The sequence below is a fragment of the Miscanthus floridulus genome, chromosome 16, assembly GCF_019320115.1.
Source record: "Miscanthus floridulus cultivar M001 chromosome 16, ASM1932011v1, whole genome shotgun sequence".
In the NCBI taxonomy this organism is placed as follows: domain Eukaryota; kingdom Viridiplantae; phylum Streptophyta; class Magnoliopsida; order Poales; family Poaceae; genus Miscanthus; species Miscanthus floridulus.
Window position 1 is genome coordinate 56,244,577 of NC_089595.1, and position 20,012 is coordinate 56,264,588.

General features: G+C 42.7%; 1 pseudogene; it reads left to right on the plus strand.

Annotated features, from left to right (window-relative positions):
* The first annotated feature begins 792 nt into the window (after positions 1-792).
* Positions 793-18,429, plus strand: LOC136510707 (probable AMP deaminase; annotated as a pseudogene).
* Positions 18,430-20,012: the final 1,583 nt, after the last annotated feature.

Below are 20,012 nucleotides of genomic sequence, written 5' to 3' on the forward strand. Positions count from 1 at the left end.
AATAAATTAGGCATGTGGTAAGTGGTAATGGTAACTCACTGAACAAGAGTTATTATTCAAGTTATATGACCAAACTAAATCTATTTAATGTTCTTTATCCTTGACATTCCAAACTAAATCTATTTAAGCAAGAGCAGAAATTCTTATCTAACTCTTACACAAATAGAACACTCCCTACCATCACAAATAAGACATCCACAGGCATTAACGTGTACCTTTGACTGCTAGTTTTCATTGCTTGCAATAATTACAAAATACAGAGATATCATAACATTATGCAACTACTATTCAAGACAGATATGCTCATATCATTGTCACATATTCAATCTAACTATGTCAAGAGGTGTTGATGATCCATGTTTCATTTAGCTGTGACTCGAGGGAATAACTTGTTGCAACAACATGCAAATAACACCAATGGTTCTTAAACAGTTTAGGGCCATGATTACTAGGTCCTCAACAAATCAGTAGGTAGCATAATCTCTTCAGAGAAAAACTAACTGGTTTATGTAACAGCATGTACATATAAGGATAGCTAAACCAAGGAGTAACAGCATGTAACTCAATCGAATAGGAATCGGCTGCTATTGGGAAGACAACAACCGTGGGGCATTTCATCTAACACTTAGCAGGCGGTGAGCCACGCACTCACCGTGGGGGTCAGAAAGCAGCTGTCCGCGCACGCTCCTGAAGGCCTCGGCGGTGCTCCAGCATCGGGCGGTGGACGACGTGGGGAGTGCTCCGGCATGGGGTGGTGTACAGGCATCGGCGCCGAAGAAGAGGAGTGCGGGGATGGGAACGGTGGCGCAGGGGGTGGTGGATAGTTGCTCCGGCATGGGGCGGTGCACAGGCCTCGACGTCGAAGAAGAGGAGCGCGAGGCTGGGAACAGCGGCGCGGGGGGGCGGTGGATGGGTGCTCCGGCGTGGGGTGGTGCACGGGCGTCGGCGTCGAAGAAGAGGAGCGTAGGGTTGATTTCAACCCGCGATGGCCTTTTATACCAGACCTCATCACTGCCAGTTCTAATTAGAAACCGGCAGTGATGGTGGTACATCACTACCGGTTGTAAGTAGGAACTAACAGTGATGGTGGTACATCACTGTCGGTGATTTCCGTGTAGCGGTTACAGCATGTCACGAAGACCGTAGTATATGATATGCTACGTACCGGAGATCGAGGGGGCCAACAGGACTGTTGCTCTTCTAGATAATACCGTGTTGTAGCATGTCTGTCATCTGTCACGAAAACTGTGTTGTAAGTAGGAAATGACAGTGATAGGGGTACATCACTGCCTGGCCATTCTTTAAACCGGCAATGATTTTCGTGTAGGGATTACAGAATAAGTAACTTATCTTTTCCACTTCTTTTGAATACCTCCTACTGGCTCAACGGTTAAGACCCCGCAACTTAGCCCCGGTACCCGTGTTTGAATCCCGGGCGACCCAATTTTTTTGGTTTAAATTTATAATTTATTAAGCGGTCTAAAGGTCAAAAAGATAAAATAAATAAACCTTGGCACAGATCCTATACTAGCGCAACGGTTAAGTGTATGAACTCTGTAGCCCGAGACCCGAGCTCAAACCTGAGGGCTGGCACAATTATTTTTTAATTTTTTATATATCACTGCTGGTTTTTAAAATAAACCGACAGTGATAACAATCATCACTATCGGCTTTTTCTCATCACTGCCGGTTTTTTTAAATCGATAGTGATGTTTATATATATTAAAAATTCTTTTATATACTGAATAAATAGAAGCATATGTATTCCTATGTCGAAATGGCTTGAATTTTTTTTGGCAAGCTTGTACACCCAAATTAAGATCATACATAGGATCTTAGGTTTTTCTAATCATTTTTTTATTAATTATATTTTTTGTGTGCCGAATGAGACAAAAGAGGGTGAATTTTATCTTGGACGCAATAGATTATTTCATCCACCTCCACAAAATTCTTATCCCTAGGGCACATTAGATCCCATGTAAAAGTTTAGCACCATTCTGGATCTTTTCGTGGGTAGACTCAGTTCAACCTATAATTAAACGGTCTCGTCGCGTGGAAATTCAATTAAACTTCAGAAAGTAGCAAACCATCTTCGAAAAATCCAAAACTTGGTGTTGCCTTCACACGTGGCACGTGCAAGCCTAAGAAAAAGTTTGAGACCAATACAACACCGGAATACATATGAACCACAGAAACCTTGATAACCTATGTGTATAGTCATGGTTCGATGAAAGGGCACATGTACCTCTGTGAAGCATGTATACTCCGCCTATGTTGAAATAGCTTAATTTTTTTTGGCAAGCTTGTACACCCAAATTAAGATCCCACATATGATCTTAGGTTTTTCTAATCATTTTTTATTAATTATATTTTTCTGTGTGCTGAATGAGACAAAAGAGGGTGAATTTTATCTTGGACCCAATAGATTTTTTCATCCACCTCCACAAAATTCTTATTCCAAGGGCACATTAGATCCTGTGTAAAAGTTTGGCACCATTCTGGATCTTTTCGTGGGTAGACTCAGCTCAACCTATAATTAAACGGTCTGGTCGCACGTAAATTCAATTAAACCTCAGAAAGTACCAAACCATCTCCGAAAAATCCAAAACTTTGTGTTTCCTTCACACGTGGCACGTGCAAGCCTAAGAAAAAATTTGAGACCAATACAACACCGGAATGCATATGAACCACTGAAACCTTGATAACCTATGTGTATAGTCATGGTTAGATGAAAGAGCACATGTAACTCTGTGAAGCATGTATAGTCCACCTATGTCAAAATGGCTTGAAATTTTTTTGGCAAGCTTGTACACCTAAATTAAGATCCCACACAGGATCTTAGGTTTTTCTAATCACTTTTTATTAATTATATTTTTCTGTGTGCTGAATGAGACAAAAGAGGGTTAATTTCATCTTGGACCCAATAGATTTTTTCATCCACCTCCACAAAATTCTTATCCCTAGGGCACATTAGATCTTGTGTAAAAGTTTAGCACCATTCTGGATCTTTTCATGGGTAGACTCAGTTCAACCTATAATTAAACGGTCTCGTCGCGCGGAAATTCAATTAAACCTCAGAAAGTAGCAAACCATCTCTAAAAAATCCAAAACTTGGTGTTTCCTTCACACGTGGCACGTGCAAGCCTAAGAAAAAGTTTGAGACCACTACAACACCGGAATGCATATGAACCACAGAAACCTTAATAACCTATGTGTATAGGCATGGTACGACCACTGCCCCTGTTAGTAATCCTTATACAGTACTGGCATCCTTCTATAGTGAGTTGGCCAAGGTTTTCATTACATAAGTCCCAATCGTACCCGAGTTGACACGTAGCTTGGTCTAGAATGGCCCACAAGCCACATATAGCATAGGTAAGGTCCTGTAGTGCAATCTGCATGCGGAGAAAAAAAATTAGAGAATGTTATTACAATAATAAACAACAAATAACCACGACTCAGGTATAAGTGATCATTTTACCACATCCGCATGGTTGTAGCTTGCAAACCATTCGCTTGCTTGCGTGACGGGGATATCACCAGCATTCAAAGCAAGTGCCTTGAAGTGCGAGAAATCAAGCACATCATAGCAAATACGTCGAAGTGCCTCTAAACAGATGCGCACGGTACTTAATTGGGCGCTTATCAAGTTCGGGCTCTGTATTCCCGTCCCATGAATATGGTTCCGATGATTTGAACCCCTCATAGGGATGAAAAAACTGAGTTCACATGTCCATAGCCGACCACTTGCATTAGATGCCGTGTTCTCGACGATGTCTAAGATAAAGAACTAGCTAAGTGCTGTTCGTAGCCAATCTATTAGGGATATAGTCTGTGACATATATGCATGCAACAATGATATTAAACTAATTACACTTATTTATTAGCATTAAAAAACAAAAGATGTTGGAAAATATTTCATACAATAGCTGGAACAGGGAACCGTGGAATGGCCATATTAGGAGTGAATGGCTCATTGCCAGGGTGGAAACCTGGTTCTTGTGGTGGGGGAGGTCCGTTGTTCATACCACCTGATCGATAAAATGCAAAAAAAATATGAACATAAAATATATGCACAAAAAAAATTCTTCCAAGTAAAATGTGGCAACATAATTAAATATAGATCGAATGCAAGGAATAAGAATATATATAAATGTAGAATGCAAAGAAATATGAATATAAATATAGATCAAATGAATATAGATAGAATATTGCAGAAGACAACATATCAATACCATTGAAAAATGCAGGAGCCATGACCAAATCACATAGAGAGAGAGTGGATGTTTTGAGAAGTGAGAGTGAAACGTGAGAAATGAGACTGAGAGAGTTCGTGGGTGGGTGGGATCGATATATGTGGCCGGTAGTTTGTTTTATATAGGGGGACATGGGCATCACTGTCGGTTTTTAAATAGAACCGACAGTGAAGGTGGCTATCACTATCGATTTCTAAATAGAACCGACAGTGAAGGTGCATATATGTAAAGGATATATTTATTTAAATACTACAGTGCGAAAGTTTTAACAAGAACGATATATTTATCTAGATAGTAATGAAATACATCAAAAATTACAAAAAATTAGAAATAAGTTACATATACGATAACAAAGACCTTACATGTGTGCACCATTTTTGTGGACTACGATGCATAACGATATCTGTGGTTTGTTGTGAGAGGAAAATATTGTATCATGACTGATAAGGCCTGGCTGAAACCAACATGCATGGAGAGGCTAGCTCCTGGCCGAGGGCCATTTTATAGGGGCTAGCAGTCGTGGTATATTTTTATTTCTGAACTAAAGTTGTTGGAGTAGGTGGGAGCAGTATTCCAATTGTTGTGGTCATGGGAGCACTATTGGCATGTGAGGAGCATCTACACATCACCGTTGATTTTAGTTTAAAAACCGATAGTGATAGAAGCTATCACTGTCGATTTTAAAACCGACTGTGATAGAAGCTATCACTATCGGTTTTAAAACCAAAACTGGCAACGAAGGGCCCTGCCGCCATATTTTAGTAAAAAAATATAAAAAAAACAATGTCGGTTTGGAGCCTACCATCGCAGCCTTTTTGTAAAAAATATAAAAAGTTTGGTTCGCCTGAGATTCGAGCGCGGGTCATGGGATCGAGAGTGTACAGCCTTAACCGCTGAGTTAGGATAGGGAGTTCGTTTAGAATGGTTTTATTTTTTTTCTTTTATCCCATCGTAATGCACTACTAAATAATAAATGCAAAATCAAAAAAGTTTTGTCCGCCTGGGATTCGAGCGAGGGTCTCAGAGTACAGAGTGCGCAGCCTTAACCGTTGAGCTAGGATAGGGAGTTCGGTTAGTTTACTTTTCTTTATTTATTTATTAATAAAAATAATGCAGTTAGTTTATATTCTAAAATAACACAAAAAATTGTGTTTTGATTATTTAATTTTATGATAATTAATTAATAGTCTATAATTATTAAATAATAGTGTTTGTGAATATCATCTTAATATTTGATTACATAGTCAATAATTAAATTGTAAAGATGCGCACAAAATATAAATTAAATATTCAGTGTGAATTACTAATACAACGTCTGCATAATGATTACATAGTTAATAATAATCTAACTATCTTTAGTTGCATCAACAATGAGGGCCTTATTGTGATCAATTCGTACGTAAGCAGGTTCGTCACCATCTTGAAGGATAGGTAGGGGTACGTTCGCCCCGAATAGATGCATTTTCTAATAGCCCCTGTAGTCTTCTTCATCCATCACTCCATCGATACCGACAATCTTTCTTTTCTCTTCTAGGACTACTTTTAGCCTTCCTTTTGTCTTGTTGTCCCTTGCATAGAAGACTTGTATAACATCTCTTGCAAGGACGAAGGGGTCGTCTCTGTATGCGGTCTTAGTGAGATCAACGGTAGTGAACCCTTCGCTGTCAGTGTTGATTTCCTCGAGCCAAACCCACTGGCAGTGAAAAAGAGCTTCCTTCAACGGACCATAGGCTAGCTCCCATATCTTCTCTATGAAACCATAGTATGTCGCCCACACGTTGTCGTTCTTGTCGTGAGCATCAAAACGAACACCACAATTTTGGTATGTGCTCTTTCCATCTTGCTTTTTTGTGTAAAATATGAATCCATTGATCTCATACCCTTGGTACTTAAGATATGTACTCGAAGGCCCCTTGGTTAAGGCATCCAGTTGATTACCCAACTTTATTCCAAGCAAGTGACGTCGCAACCAGCTAACAAATTCGTCCTTATGTTTTTTATCTAGCCAAGCCTATGATCTGCTTGGATACAGAGTTTGCAGCGATTGCCTGTGCTCATCAATGTATGGCATCACACCCTCGGCTTGCTGGAGAACAGCGAACTATGCCTGTCTGAAAGAAATAGGGTCATCTACTGTAACAGATTTCTCTCCGATTGTTCCTTTGCCATGTAGTCTTCCCTCATAACGAGATTTTGGAACTCCGACCCTTTTGATGTCTAGATAATATGTGCAGAACTCAATGGCCTCCTCCGTTGACCATCCTTCAACCATGCCCCTTCTAGCCTGAATCTGTTTCTAACATACCTCCTAAAAACTTTCATCAATCTTTCGAAAGGAAACATCTGATGCAGGTATATTGGGCCAAGGGCTCTAATTTGGTCAACAAGATGAATGAGCAGATGCAATGAGATATCAAAGTAAGTCGACGAGAAATGCATCTCAAGCCTAACGAGAGTTTCGGCTATGTCCCGCTGCAGCTGCTCTAGCGTGGACACATCAATGACCTTTTTTGAGATCACGTTGAAGAACGAGCAAAGCTTTATGATTGGGGCGCGGACCTTTGGGGGGAGGATACCACGCAGGGCAATAGGGAGAAGCTAAGTCATAATGACATGACAGTCATGGGCCTTCATAGGGCCTTAGTTGAACTTGAGTTCTCTCATGTTCACTAGCCTCTTTGGGTTCGCACAGTAGCCCATCGGGACTTTGAGTTCATTGAAGAAAGAAATAAGTGCACACTTTTCTTCCTTCTTCAATATCCATGACGCAACTAGAAGTTCGAACTGGCTATTCTCTAGCTCCACGGGATGTAGCTCCTTCCTAATTTCCAAGTGTTGCATGTTCAGGCGTGTGGCTAGTGAATCCTTCGATGTTCCCCCGGTGTCCATCAAGGTGTTAAGAGTGTTAGCGCATACGTTTTTAGTGATGTGCATAGGATCAAGACAGTGGCATACACTCAGAAATGACCAATAAGGTAGTTTCCAAAAAACCGATTTTTTCTTCCAAACGCTCCCATCAGGCGCTGCTACTGCATTGTCCCCCTTTCCGAGGACAACCTCCAGTTTGTTGAGTTCTCGAAGTATCACAGGCTGTCTCAATATTTTGGAGCTAAGCATTTCTCAATAGCACCGTTGAAATCTTTTCTGTTCCTGCGGTAAGGGTGATCCTTAGGTAGGAAACTACGGTGTCCTATATAAATTATTTTGAGTTATTTGGTAGATTTACCGTATTGGTGTCGTCCAAGCACTCGACACATCTAATATAGCCTTTTGTCTTCTCTCTGAACAACGAACCTCGACCTGGCAGGTCGGTGATTGTAGCGATAAGTACTTCCTTGATCATGACATGTTCCTTTTTGTACTCGTCCTAAACATCTGGCACACCCTTTTCAAACATCTTCACTAGTTCATCGATCACTGGTTCTAGAAACACATTGACGTCATTCCTAGGCTGTCTTAGCCCTTGGATCAGTAGTGGCATCTGGATGTACGACCACTTCATACAGACCCAAGGTGGAATGTTGTATATACAGAGCATCACTGGCCAGGTGCTATGATTGCTTCTAACCTGGTCGAAAGGATTCATCCCATCTGTGCTCAAAGCAAACCAAAGGTGCCTTACCTCTCCACTAATGTCCTTATAGAATATAGTATTGATAGTCCTCCAGTCATGCCTATCAACGGGGTGCCTCATCATTGTATCTTTCTTACGCTCTTCGCCATGCCAGCACAACAGCTTGGCTGACTTTGCACATGCAAACAGCCTATGCACCCGGGGAGCTATAGGGAAATACCAAACGACCTTTACGGGACCTCCTCTGGTCTTGGTACCCTCATCTAATGGCCCTTCCTTGTACCGTGGAGCTTCACACTTAGGGCACTTGTCCAAGTCTTTGTATTTTTCTCCACGGTACAATATGCAATCATTGGAACACGTGTGGATTTTTTCAACTTCGAGGCCGATGGGGCAGATCATTTGCTTGGCCAAGTATGTCTTTTCTGGCAACTTGTTTTTTTCTGGGAGCATTTTTCTTATTATACCTAACAACTGATCGAAGCCTTTATCGCTCAATCCGTTTGTCGATTTGAACTTTAACAGCATGATGTTGGCTTCTAGTTTGCTCATTGGACAATTCCTATATAATGGTGTTTTGCCATCTTGTCTTATTTTCTCTAGCTTTCTCAGCTGTCTTTCATTAAGACATCCAGTCTCTACATTACGTAGCAGCTAAGAAATGACATCGTTATCCTTGGTGTCGTCAGCTAGCGTGTTCCTAAACACATTATTAACTGTGGCCATAGGTTCTGTGTTGACACCGGGTTCCTCATCAGCATCGTGGATGGCTACGTCAGTCATGTCCACATCATCATCGTTTTCCTGCAGAACATTCACATCAACCTCGCCATGCATAGTCCATATCGTATAGTTTGGCATGACCCCCTGGTAATCAAGTGCGATCGTATAGACTCAATTTGATGAAAGTTCCTATGATTCTTGCAATCTTTGCATTGGCAGAATACAGGGTTCCCATTTTCAGCATGGGCTTTGGCATCGGTGATAAACTGGCTGACGCCATGCATGTACCGCTTGTCCATTTGGGACAGATGCATCCACTCTCGATCCATCTCTACACAAAAAATACTGAGACAGTAATTATAAAGAATTAATAAGAAATTGAGCTTCATGAACAACAATTATAGCTCGAAAGTACCATTTTTGGAAAACATTATTGTACATTAATTATTGAAAAATTGAAATTGGTAGCCCCGGCCCTGTATATTGAAAATCATAGTAAAAAATAATTATTGCACAATATTGAAGAACAATTATTCTACTCTACTTCTAAGAACTAATTATAGCATCACATACTAACAATGATGATATTGACCACCATGAAATAATTAGCTAAGAATTTAAATATGTTCATAGACACCAACCTTTTGTATGATGGATTCACCACAATTTGAGCCTTGCACAAATGTCCAATTGGAAAAGTTCTCTCTAGAATGGAGAAAGGACTAGAATGAGAATCAAGCAATGTAGCCATCAAAACGAAGCTAATTAAACAACAAAATCAAAGGAGTGGATGTTTGTTACTAACCTTAAAGCAAAAAGATCAAGCCATTCTTCAAAATCCAAGCACTAGCTTCATGGTGAAGAGCAGCCGCAACAATGGAGGGAAGGGTCCAAACACGCACCTCTGTTCTCGGGATGGAAGAGAGGAGGAAGAAGAGGACGGCTGCAGCCTTTTTGTGTTGTAGGTTTATCACTGTCGGTTCTTGGCTAGAACCGACAGTGATAAAGCACAATCATTGTCGGCTCCTGGCTTAAACCGGCAGTGATGAGTGGCCACCAAAATACTACTGGTTCAAGCTACAAACCGGCAGTAATGTGGTCCTTCACTGTCGGTTTTAGCCCAGCCCCAATTATTTTTTTATTTTTAAGCTCATAACAGGCAGTGAAGGTACATCACTGCCGGTTCTCACAAATCCGGCAGTGATGATGCCAGCAGTGATGTGTAAATCTAGCGTAGTGCGATCATGAACCGTGATTAATCATTATATCAGCTATTCAGTTCTAACCAATATTTAATATTTTGAAATACTCACATTGCATTTGATTTAAACTAGGCCGTTTTCTTGCCGAGTTGACAAAGCAAGTTTTCTCTGACCTTTCTGCTAGCAAATATCAGGTAAACTGTCAGCTGGATAACTTTTTTTTTTTGTTTTTAATTCAGAGGCACTTCTTATTTGATATCTTGTAACTTTATGCCCTAATATGCTATTTCAGCTGGCAGAATATAGGATTTCAATCTACGGAAGGAAACAAAGTGAATGGGACCAACTTGCGAGTTGGATAGTGAACAATGAATTGCACAATGAAAATGTTGTCTGGCTGGTTCAGGTATCCTTTATTTACTTCTATTGGACTAGTTAGCTGTGGCAGTGTTTATAATTTCCTGGCACTTAGTTGAACTAATTGCTAATATTCTATGTTGGATAGTTCTGTGGCTCCTGATTCCTGACTGCTTTGTTCACCTCTTCCTTGTCTACTGGTAGTCTGTAGTAAAGCCTTGTCTTGTAATTGTATCTGCTATTTCTTTAGCTATAGAGCTACTGCTGGTTTTTGTTCCACCAAAGTTATGTAATTTAAACATCGAAAACATTGTGTTTTTGATGGGTGACTCCTAGCTTGGCATCGGCCTTGCTGAGCAGTGGGGAAGTGCAGTTCGTTGTTGTCCAGGGCTCGAGGGATTTCCCTCTAGACTGCCCTTGATTCTAGGGAATAAACAGTAGTGAAAGCAATGAATGTGACGGCGGAGGGCGAGGAGCAGGACGGATCCAGCGGTGGGACAGATGGGCCGTAGCCCCCCCTACGGCCGCCGGACCCATGGACCCCCTCCACCCCCCCCCCCCCACACACCCCTAGGAATTTTTGGTAGGGATGCACCTTGAGAAGAGACGGAAGCTGTCTGGAGGTTGAAAAAACCCCCTGACATTTATCCTGGATCCGTCACTGGCGAGGAGCTCCAGGTGCCGGGGAAGGAGGCGGCAGAGGGCCTGTCCTGGAGGAAATCACAAAAGCCGTGGCCGGCCCTGCAGACTTGTTGGAGTGGGTGAGCTCCTCCATGAGCAAGTCGGAGCGGACCTCCAGGAAGGTGGGGAAGGGCGGCCACGTCTGAGATGCAGCCTGACAGAGGAGTACTTGTCGTTGAGGCCACGAAGGATGTTGAGGACGAGAGTATGGTCTGAGACGAACTCCCTAGGTCAATGAGAGCATTGGCCATGGTCTTCAAGTGCTGTGCTGGCTGTACTCGGTGATGGAGAGGTCTCCTTGAACAAAGTTGCGGAACTGGGCGTCGAGGTAAAGGGCCCGAGTCTCCTGGTTCCCAAGGAACTGAGTTTCAATGGCGAGCCAGGTGGCACGAGCAGTGGCGCCACGCTCTATGACGGTCTCGACGAGGTCGTTGGAGAAATGGAGATGGTGCTGAGGATACAGGAGCAAACCACGCAGTCCATGCAGGCCCAATCAGGGTGATCGGGAGCAAGATCGTCGGTGAGGACGTGGCCTTCCAGTGAGAACTTGCCCACAGTCAAGAGGAAGGCCTCGCACCAGCGACAGCCCGTGGAGGTTCAGAACGGCGGCAGCCTCGTGGAGCAGCATGGCGTCGTGAACAGATCGCAGGGACGGCTCAGGAGTAGACGAAGAGGAGCCGTCTGGAGGGGAAGCAGCAGCTGCACGCTCCTTGGCGTCGTGGGCCTGTTGCTCCTGGAGGGCCAGGAGCTTGAGGGAGTCATCCGCAGCTTCCTCAACGCCGGAGTCGGCCACCGTCTTGGCCTTGGCGGCGGCAGCAGCCGTGGCACCAGATGGCGAGCCAGGGGGAGTCCCAGGCATTGGGCAAGAGAGGGAGGGGGCACGACTCGGGAGAGGCGTGCGTGGGGGGAGGCGCTGACCAGAGGATGGTCGCGCGGGAGCAGCGGTAGTAGATCAGGAGAGAAACTTAGTCTTCTGCTACCCTGAAAGCAATGAATATTGCGTGAAATATTGGATTGATTAGATTGGAGCAATGAATATTGGATTGATTAGATTGGATATATATATATATATATATATATATATATATATATATATATATATATATATATATATATATAGGGAGAGGCTATTCAGTAGTCGGCTACAAAATAAGTTATTCTGTAGCCACCTCTATTTACTATAATTTTATATACTAATTTACCGTAATGTCAATATATATTTACGATAGTTGGGTTACTATAACACATAGGGATATTTACCATAACATTATATTAAACCACTTAGTAAGGAGTTACTATAATCTCGTAAATTAACATAGTAATTATCGTAACTCAAAGTGGCTACAGAATAAATTATTCTGTAGCCAGCTACAGGATAGTAGTTCTATATATATATATATATATATATATATATATATATATATATATATATATATATATATATATATATATATATATATATATATAATATATATATAGAGGGAGGGGATTGATCGGTTTATAGAAATAGGACCGGATACAATTGCCTCGCCAATGGCTGGCCGGCTAAAATATGGACACATGGCCCTGGCCCAATAGCATACACGGCTATAATACATATGTCTAGCAAGTAGTTTTTGCAGTCGTCTTTTATCTATTCATCATGGGCGCTCATGGAACCCTAAACATTGTGTGGGTGGGTGTGTTGTACCTGGGCCTCTTTCTCCTTTGTCTTCTTTAATATAGTGATACGTGGCGCTCCGTGTTCAAGGAAAAAAAATAGTTTGTAGTCACTGTTTCTTTAGTCAATAATCTGTTGGAATACTGGACAAAAGTACTCTTGACAACAGTCTAGCTTGCAGAATGCCAAGATGAGTACTTAGCCTAAGATGTAGTTCAGTAGTTCTTAACCATGGAAATATTACCCTTTTTGCCCCAGTGAAATATTTGATGCAAAAACGATTCTTTTCTGATATATATTGTGGACACTCTTTTGCAGATTCCACGCTTATATAATGTGTACAAGGGAATGGGTATTGTTACGTCATTCCAAAATCTTCTTGACAACATTTTCGTTCCTCTTTTTGAGGTTACTATTGATCCAGCTTCACACCCCGCAGCTCCATGTCTTCCTGAAGCAGGTTGAGAAATCATTGGTTATAAAGAATATGCATATCGACTGTAGTTCTGCCTTGTGTCATGCATCAACATTTCACACATCAACCATTTACTTGCTGTTGTGTGCATCTCACATGCCAGTGTTTTTTCTTCTCGAACACGCATGGGAGCTATGTATCATTATATTAAAAAAAAGGGAAAGAACCCTTACAAACACCCCAAAACTCACACCAAAGCAACTAAGAATACACGCTCGCCTGTGCTATAAAAAAGAGGACCTCGACTTTGTCTCACATAGGTAGTAGGCCAGCTAGGTAAGAAATACCCCTGACACCTGCAATACCCCACAAACTCATGTCCTCTAAGGCAAGAGTCAAAGCCCCCTTACAAACACCCCAAAACTCACACCAAAGCAACTAAGAATACACGCTCACAAAGGGCCTCGACTTTGTCTCACATAGGTAGCAGGCCAGCTAGGTAAGAAATACCCCTGACACCTACAATACCCCACAAACTCATGTCCTCTAAGGCAAGAGTCAAAGCCCACTACAGTGGGGCCTCCCCTGCTGTATTTAATGCTAAAAAAAGAGTCAAAGCCCTAGCTAGATTAGGTGAAGCTCCATCAAACACACAACGATTCCTATGGTTCCAAAGTGTCCATGCTCCCAAGATGATGATAGAGTTCAAGCCTTTTCTTGCCAAACCATCCAGAGCCTCGTTTGTTCTAGCCCACCAGCGCTCGAAAGACGCCTCTTCCTGCTGGGGCAAGAAACAACTGGACCTGCGAGGGTATGACCACCCCTAGGCATTGCATTAAGAAGAAGACCTTCTCACGCAGGTCCAGAAAACCCCCCAACCCCTGCCTCACCCTTACACAGCGGCACTGTCACCCCTGTGAGAACGGGCCGGTCCTTAGACCTGTGCTTTGGTGTGGGACAGACAAGGGGATTTTTTTTAACACCAGCCTGAAATTCGCTCCCACGGGGAGTCGAACCCAGGACCTGAGGAGTGCCGCTGGGACGCTCTAACCAGTTGGAATAGAGGCCCTTTGGCCCTGCTGGGGCAAGAGACTTTGCATACCAATCTTTTGCAGCAGGCTGTACCAAAAATCTTGTGCAAACACATAGTCTACAAGAAGATGGTTGATAGTTTCTGAATCTTGATCACAATGAAGACACCGAGTTGGATGATCAAGACCACGCCGTGCTAGTCTATCAGCTGTCCCAACACCTATTATGTGTGACTAGCCACAAAAGAAGCGGCATTAGTTTTCCAAATCCTCTCATATGGTTCAAATCTTATTGCCCCCTGGAAAAATCTGTCATATGCTGACTTTGCTGTGTACTGTCCACACAAAGAAAATCTCCAAATATGAGAGTCTTCCACCCCTGGCTGTACCACCTCAGATATAATATCCCATAACTCAAGGAATTCAACAATGACATCCACTGAAAGTGCACCTTGGACATACGAGATCCACTTCTAGTCCATGAGGGCTTCAAGAACAGTCCATTTATTTGCCCTCCTTTTTGGATCGTGAGCACCCAGATGTTTCACATGCCAGTGTGTGTGTGTCTCACATGCCAGACCACGAGTGTGTGACATGGTAAACTAATGCTAAATTTCAGCATTAGTCTTTTCAGTAATGATAATTGATAAATATGCTCACATGCATTTATCTCAGGTACGTGATATTGCAACTTCAGTTGACTCTTTCTGGGCCTTGCAGGTTGTAGGGCTAGACCTGGTTGATGATGAAAGTAAACCAGAAAGGCGTCCAACAAAGCACCACATGCCTACACCTGAACAGTGGACCAATGTGTTCAACCCTGCATTTTCATATTATGCATACTACTGCTATGCTAACTTATTCACCCTAAACACGGTGATCATATCCTCCTCCCCTTCCTCAATTTTCTCCATATTTCTCAGAGAGGTAATGGTTCTGTTCAATTTTCAGCTGCCTGAGTCAAAGGGGATGACCACTATCAAATTCCGTCCACATGCTGGAGAGGTAAAATCTATTCCAGGTCCTCTCTGAAAGTACAGATCCTGTTTGCTCTAATGGGTATGCTCGTACAGGCTGGAGATATCGATCACTTGGCTGCGACATTTCTTCTTTGTCACAACATATCACATGGAATCAATCTAAGGAAGTCTCCTGTGCTTCAGTACTTATACTATCTTGGTCAGGTAATATGTTACCAAGTTCCATAACCCAGCATGATTTTGGTCTCTTCTGAGATGCATTCGATGGCATTTTACTTCTCCAGTACTGGTATATTGCATTCCAGTTAAAATAAGTGATGTTTTATGATGAATTTAAATTTTTTCTAGTTTTTGGCGACAGATATTAAATGAATATTTAACTTGTGAAAAATACACATTTGGCGTGTTGGGTAGCACATTCATGAATAGTGTTACTAACCTTGGGGATTTCGAGAGATAATCACTCCATTAGTGGGCACTGGGCAGACTCATATGGGCCAATAGTAGATGGGCCTTCACTTAACACCCCCCTTCAAACTCAAGGTGGTGCAGGATATGAAGCATGTGAAGCCTATGTTGCTCTCGAGTTTGTGCTTTAGAGAACTATGACGTGTTTCTTCAGCAAAATGGATGGAGTAGTGGGAGCATTCAGCAGCTGCTTACGAATAGCCTCAAAATCAGACATCAAGCCATGATAAAATTGATGTATGAGAAATCTCTCAATGAACTGAATCTTTTTGGCACAACAGCCGGAACACCCTTGCTCACACTTTGGAACCATGGACATGGAGAGAAAAGGTCCTATGACACGATTAAAAGCAGTGTAGTACTCCTCTATGAACATCTCATTTTGCTGAAGCTCATGAAGTCCTTGCATGAGAGTAAGGAGAAGAGCACCACTGTTCTGAACATATCGCCCCTTCAAATAGTCCCACGTCTCCTTAGCAGATTCGTGATTCTCAAGACTCATCATCAAAGAAGACTTCATACTAGTGACAATGGCACTCATCACACGGCCATCAGCATCAGTCCAAGCCGTGACTGCAGCAGCACCAGAACCATCCTTTGACTTATCGATTGGAGGATCAGCGATCAAATGAGATACAAGACCATGGCCCCTCAAAATGGTCTTGACAGAGAAAGCCCACTCTCGATAGTTACTAGGGCCCTCAAGTTTCATAGGAAAAACAACACATTGGGCTGTGGCATTGTGATACCAGGGAACAGCAAAAAGCAATAGACCAGAGCATAGCAATCCTTCAGAACAGAGCAGCAGCACGAGTCCAAGAACAGAGGAAGCAGCAGCAGCAATCCTTCAGAACAGAGCAGCAGCACGAGTCCCAGAGCAGAGGAAGCTGCAGAGTCTCACACACAGACAGGCAACCACACCTTCTCTGGTCTACGAGCGGATGGACGGCCAGCGAATGAAGTCGGGGCCGCAGACGATGGCGACGGAGGGCCCTAGCGGACGCGTGATGATGAGTAGAGACGAGCAGACGGTGCGTCCCACGCAGACAGTATCAACGAGCTACGAGCCAAGACGGACGACTCCGCGGGTGGGTGTGCGGATGGGCGACGGTTTCGCGGGTGGGCGCACGATGGGCGACGGTGGGTGGGCGCCGCACAGACGGTCTTGTGATGTGCGTGACCTGGTGCGCACACATACGGAGTAGATCCCCCAGGAAGAAAAAAAAATAGGGTTGTGGGTGGATTAGACTAGGCTAACCCTGACCTAATCCTTAGCTTTGGTATGTTAGTGACCTGGGGATTCGAGAGGTAATCACCCCATTAGTGGCAGTACACACACATATATATATATATATATATATATATATATATATATATAGATAGATAAATAGATAGATAGATAGATAGAGGCACTCATATGGACAGATGGGCCTTCACTTAACAGATAGAGGGGTGATGTGTTTTGGGGACTATAATGTTTATTAAAATTTCACATGTTTAGTGGGTTTAGTGGCTGGAGGCAACACCAGTAAATGGCATAAGATTTTGCACTTTTCAATTTCTGATTTTTGAATGATGATGTTTTTCTTTCCAACCTGTTACTTTCAATTTTGTCAGATTGGTCTGGCGATGTCACCATTGAGCAACAACTCCTTGTTTCTTGACTATCATCGCAACCCTTTTCCAACGTTCTTCCAACGAGGTCTGAATGTCTCATTATCTACGGATGACCCTTTGCAAATTCACGTGACAAAAGAACCATTGGTGGAAGAATACAGCATTGCTGCTTCGGTACTTCCTACTTCCCTTGCTTTTTTGCTCTTCTGTGATTGTCCTTTCACACATGCAGCATGAAATTTGTGTGCATGTGTATGCAGCACACACCTTTACGCATAGATACTGTGCTACCCATGCCAAAAGGGATGAGCGACTAATGTCCATTTTGATTGTTTCAGCTGTGGAAGCTCAGTTCTTGTGATTTATGTGAAATTGCGAGGAACTCCGTTTATCAATCTGGATTTTCACATGCTCAAAAGGTGAGCGATCTTTTGCTACTTCTCTCGAAACACTTTAATGTGTGTTCCAAGCCTGATACCTTCACTTTAGTTATAGAGTGATGGTATGAAATGGGGCCTTCAGCATGTATTGAAGCCCTCTCTTTAGACACTGGAACTGTATTAGAGAATATCCTTACCTGCAAAGCACACAGCAAATAATCATATGATCTTTGGCAGTCTCACTGGATTGGCAAGAACTACTTCAAAAGAGGACTTAATGACATTCACAGAACGAATGTACCGCACATCAGGGTTCAATTTAGAGAAATGGTATAAATTCTGTTCTCCCTTTATTGTCTTGGCAAGTAGTAGTACTTTGGTGAAATCTGACTCGTAAACTGTTCCCCTTTCCAGATCTGGAGAAATGAAATGAAACTGGTTTACTCTGACAATGAGATCTTAATACCAGACGAGCTGGACCGGTAAAGATGTCCGGCCTCATGTATATCCTGTGTAGTGGCTATGGGAATTATACTTCATGTTTTGGTATGCTTTCCCTTTCTATGGTTGATTCAACTTCGAACTTCAATCTTGCTGTCGTTTTCATCCAATTGACGTCTCGCCAAAAAGTTATCGATGTTACCTGTATAAACAGGCAGTACAGAGAATAATAATATACACTTTCTTTCAACCTTGCAGTTGCTGGAAGTCAGCATGAGAAGCGATGTGATCAAGAGTGTCTCCAAGCCCTATCCGGGAAAACCTCCAGAAATGCCCCAAGCACACCAAGGGATGCAATACCTAAATAATAATGTGGCAAAGTGAAGCAGCAGAGGTTTGTGCTAGAGTTGCGTTATAGCCTTATAGGGTGTTCCCTGTCCCCCCTCGTTTGTAAGCATGTACTCGAAGTGGTTGTACTCTGGTTGGATCCTATACGGTGAGAATAAAGTGCTGCCGGTTGTTTTGCTGCCCAGATGAAAATGGAAATCGAACCAGAAGAGGAGGCAATTAGAGAATTAAGTGCTGCCGGTTTGTTTGCCCACATGAAAACAGCAATCGAACATGATAAGCAGGCAGTTAGTGCGCAGATGAAGAGGATGCTGTCATGACCACATAGCTCCTAGTACCATTTACTTCATGATGTGCATACGTCTATGGATCTCGCGTGATGAATTGTTGTGGCCCATCTTCTTCAAGGATCCGAGAACTTGATGACTATTGATGCGCAACCTGACGATGAGGCAGTTGCACGAGTCTGGCACATGCAACAAACTGCCGACACAATCACCCTTCCATGCACCAAAGTTAGTATATGGTGTCCTTCCATCTCCTTGGGCCTAATTAATAGGTGGTATTAACATCCTTGACTTGCATCTCAGCATAATCTGCAGCTATCGTTCTCTTTTAGCTTCTTTGTCTTGATTGAATGTAGTTGCAGATTTTGCCTAATACTTGTAGCATCTTTGCACATCCATAAATTAAGTGGAATCTGAAATAGAAGTGAAAATATGATATAACTATTCAAGATGCAAATTGTAACATGTATTGAGGGATAGCTTTCACCTTTTCATCCTTGAGTTTTTGCACTTAAAAAATTCATTAGAACAACACTTGTCGTGGACTAAATTTTTTTATTATCCCATGCACTTTCATATGCTCCATCATTCCTAAGAGTAATAAAGCAATAACCTGAATGCATAGATGAATCTTCAACATTGTTTGTAACGAATGCAAGAGCGTTCACCGGAGCATTTATTTTCTTCTTTAATTGTTTTGCCCGTTGTCTTGTAATAGGTCCAACAATGTCAATAGCATTTTGTTTAGGTATGGGAGAAGTGTCAATGTTGGGGATGTCCTCGTCACTTCATCTGCTTAAAGTCTCTGGTCATTCCTTTAAGAGCCACATTCGTAATCCTTGCGCCACTGTTATGTTTACAGACTGTGAATTGATGGATCGATGGATCATTTTGGTTTTTGGCACAAGGTGAAGCTTAGGTTGCCTGAAATGATCCATCGGTTCTACGCACTGGGTGGATCCAGCCTTGTATAGGTTGTGAAACAAAATAAATATTTGATTCCTGGGCAATCGACAATGGTAAACTTCCGGGTCACACATAGGGGATTGAGAAAACCCGTTTTGTGATTTTAGGGGAGTATTGCTACAGCAGAACTAGAAACCCCATCCATTTGTCGACTCCTCTCTCTCTCTCTCCCTCTCTTTGCGCAAGAGCCGACGTGGCAGAGCTTGCTCGGTCACGACCAGGTCGCCCATAGCCTCAGCGCGGCGGCCTGCGGCCTCAGTGTTGTAAGTGCAACCAAGTTCTAAGTGGGTTGTCACGACCAGGTCGCCCACAGCCTCAGCGCGGCGGCCTGCGGCCTCAGTGTTGTAAGTGCAACCAAGTTCTAAGTGGGTTTTGGTGATGTTGACCACATAATTAAAGGTCTAATGACTTTGTAAGTGTTTGATAGAGTAGTCTACTTTATTTTTATACTTTGAATTTGAGTTAGGACAAGCCGTACTATCAAAGGGGTACTAAAGGTATGCTGGGATGATCCAAGTGCTCATATTCCTATACACATCAAATACACCCAGCTACAAAAAGCTAGATGATTTTCAATCCTCTTCTTCTCCGGCATGCACGAAACCTCTGCACCCATTCTGTTCGAC